We start from the raw sequence: 3,193 nt of genomic DNA on the forward strand, positions 1-3,193 counted from the left end.
TCTTACAAAGCATTCACGCTATCTCCAAACCCATAAGATTCCCAAGAGAAATTGCCAGCCTCAGTTCCTCTGATACTAATAGCTAATTGGGAAATAGCTGCTGTCTGAGCGCCTAGATGAGCTAGAAGTTTGGTAGGGTACTAGGAGTACAAATCGATGTATAGGGGGCTATTTGCGCAGGAACACTTTTACAAGGGACAGGGCGAGTAGGAAAATATCTTCAACACTAATTGCAGTCACGTAACTCCTTAAGCAGAATCATATGTTTATCATTCCCCAATATTTTTTTAAGTGTTAGTTCAATGTGTGCTGCAGATGCATTTTAAGATGTATTGTAAGCTAGCCAAGCTGACTTTGGGAGTGCTTAGATTAGGACTACATTAACTGTGTGAGTAAATAGGCCACAGCGGGAAAGTGCAAAACAGCAGGACTGATGAGCTCATAATGGATCCTCTCTTTGGTAAGCAAATTGGCACCTGCTCCTCTTGGAACCTCTCTGGAGCAGAGTCTTGACTTCTTTCTCCAAGCATTGTTAAGGCAAAGGGAGCTGTTTTTATTTATTTGTTGGAACCTTTTTAGGATCTAACTGAAAAGATCCAGGGAGGGGAAGTAAATGAAAAATGCAAGTCAGTGGAAGGAAGGAAGTCTTCAGGATTATCAAACGGCTCTTTGTGGCTGAAAGTTCTGAGCAGACACAGGAAGTAGGAGCAGGAAGGAGAAGGAGGAGAGAGTAATCTAGAGGGGGTGGGGGGGAGGCAAAGTTTGATTTTGAAAAGCCGGGTCTGCCACATTAGGAAACAGGCACACTGTTTTCTGGCAATAGGGAAGCAGCATCCTAGTGTTTATACATGGGAATGATACTTTTGCATGTATGCTCTGCAATATTCATCCTGGCTCTAATTGGCAAAATGGATTGAAAGGAGTCCAGAGTGAAAATAGCACTAAAGGAGCTATGGCACAGGAAAGGGCTAGCAATGCAAAGACTGTACTTGTCATTGTGGTGTTCGATTCAATTTAGTTCTCAGTTCTGAGGCAGAATGGATAATTTCCTTTGCATTAGGGACAAGGACAGAGAGATTGACAAAAAGTAAGAGGCTGACTGTGAAGTGGTGCCACAGGTCAAGCTCCAGAGATTGAATCAATTCTGGTGTGTAAAATGTTTAGAGCCTGAAATGAGGCTATTTAGGTTATAAAGCTGCTAGATCAGTCAAAGCTCCTAGTAACTGGATTACTTCTACTTCAGTTCATCTTGGACTCTTGAGCTTTCTTTTTCTTTTTTTTTTTTTTTTTTTTTGTTTTTTGGGCCACACCTGGTGACGCTCAGGGGTTCCTCCTGGCTATGTGCTCAGAAGTGGCTCCTGGCTTGGGGGACCATATGGGATGCCAGGGGATTGAACCGTGGTCTGTCCTAGGTTAGCGCCGACAAGGCAGACACCTTACCTCTAGCACCACCGCGCCGGCCCCATTATGAGCTTTCTTTTTGTTTTATCTTAACAAGAATATTGAGGAGATAAGTGATATTTACTTGATATAAAAACTTCCTTTTCTCATCCTTCCTTGGAGATTTTCTTTTGAAATTAGAAAGGGAAAGGTGAACATTTACTTCATTATCTACAAAGAGTTTTAAATGAAGGTGGTTGTTGCTTTTACTTATGGAAACTTATGGAAAGTGTTGTCCCAATAGTACTCTGAAATGCTTGAAGGAAAATGTAAGTCAAACAAATTACACTTAATATTCCACAAATAAATAAAAGTTAAATTGTTTTCCATTTCCATCTAAACAATTAGTGCCCTGTGGTAGATCTATTAACTAAAAATAAATCTTTTACATGTTAGGTTCAAAAGAGTCACATTTTAGATTACAAAATTAGAATACCATTTAGGCATTCAATTTTTATAGAAAATGGAATTTGTAAACTTCCAATAACTATATGTTTTTTTCTTAAAATGAAAATAAGAAATAGACTCAATTTCGAAAAGAGCGTAAGACCAACTCTACATAAGACCAACTCTAGGCTCCAGGCATACTACGTTTTCCAACCCAAATCATTGTTGTAGTACCAATACACTTTTATTTTTCACACAGTGGATGTTGTTGGTGTCAGGTTTCTGTAGTTAAAGATCCTGGAATCTGCATATCCTACTTGGAAGTCAGGATGATGTGGAGAGTCCTCTAGTTTCACCTCATAATTAGAGGACTATGCAGGAGCCCTGTCCCGAAAGCAGGTCATTATTATTAAGTCTACTGGAAGTCTCTTTTGAGTAGGTCGATGTCAGAGCAGTGGTAGAGTCTTCCCTGGTAGAAGATTGCTTCCAGGTTATGTATTGGCACTACAGACAATGACTTGGGTTGGTCAACCTAGTATGCCTGGAGCCTAGAGTTGGTCTTATGCCAGGAAACTTCAGGGGTAGGGTCTCCTTGTATTTAGGCCAAGGCTTTCCTTTCCATGTCCCCCATATTTTTCTGGACCTATGAAAACAACAATTGCCATTCTAACACCAATTTTGCTGTGCTCCTTTGACTCTAATCTTTTTTTTGTCCCCCAATTCACAATATAGACCAGGCAAAGGGCCTGTGTTGAGGTGTATATGGGGTGCATTTACTGTACCTCCTCTTTCTATAAAGTCAGTGTAAAGAACACAGCCTGTGGTAAGAATTGGGAGGCCTTTTCTTTTCTTTTGATTTTTAATATATATATTATATATAAATATATATTATATATAAAAAATTCTTCACCAGTGCAACATTCCCATGACCAATATCCCAAGTCTCCTTCCTCCCCACCCCACACTGGCCTGTACTTTAGACAGGCTTTCTAATTCCCTCATTCAGTCACATTTTGTTATGATAGTTCTCAGTGTGATTATTTCTGTGACTGCACTAAACAGTCCCTGTGGTGAGCTTCATGTCGGGAGCTGGACCCTCCAGTCCTCCTCTATTTTGTCTCTGAGAATCATTACACACATGTTTTTCATTTTTCTCAAAACCCATAGATGAGGGAGACCATTCTGTGTTTATCTCTCTCCCTTTGACTTATTTCACTCAACATAATAGATTCCATATACATCCATGTATAGGAAAATTTCATGACTTCATCTCTTCTGATGGCTGCATAATATTCCATTGTGTATATGTACCATAGTTTCTTTAACCATTCATCTATTGAGGGGCATCTAGGCTGTTTCCAGAGTG

At 39.9% G+C, this 3,193-nt stretch overlaps 1 non-coding gene across 1 annotated transcript; it reads right to left on the reverse strand.

The window, feature by feature from the left end:
• Positions 1 to 2,534: 2,534 nt before the first annotated feature.
• LOC125997782 (small nucleolar RNA SNORA51) lies at positions 2,535 to 2,667 on the reverse strand. The gene has a single exon (XR_007491801.1). It is a non-coding gene; the product is annotated as a small nucleolar RNA SNORA51 (small nucleolar RNA).
• Positions 2,668 to 3,193: the final 526 nt, after the last annotated feature.

The sequence above is a fragment of the Suncus etruscus genome, chromosome 19 (genome assembly GCF_024139225.1).
Source record: "Suncus etruscus isolate mSunEtr1 chromosome 19, mSunEtr1.pri.cur, whole genome shotgun sequence".
NCBI classification, from domain to species: Eukaryota; Metazoa; Chordata; class Mammalia; order Eulipotyphla; family Soricidae; genus Suncus; species Suncus etruscus.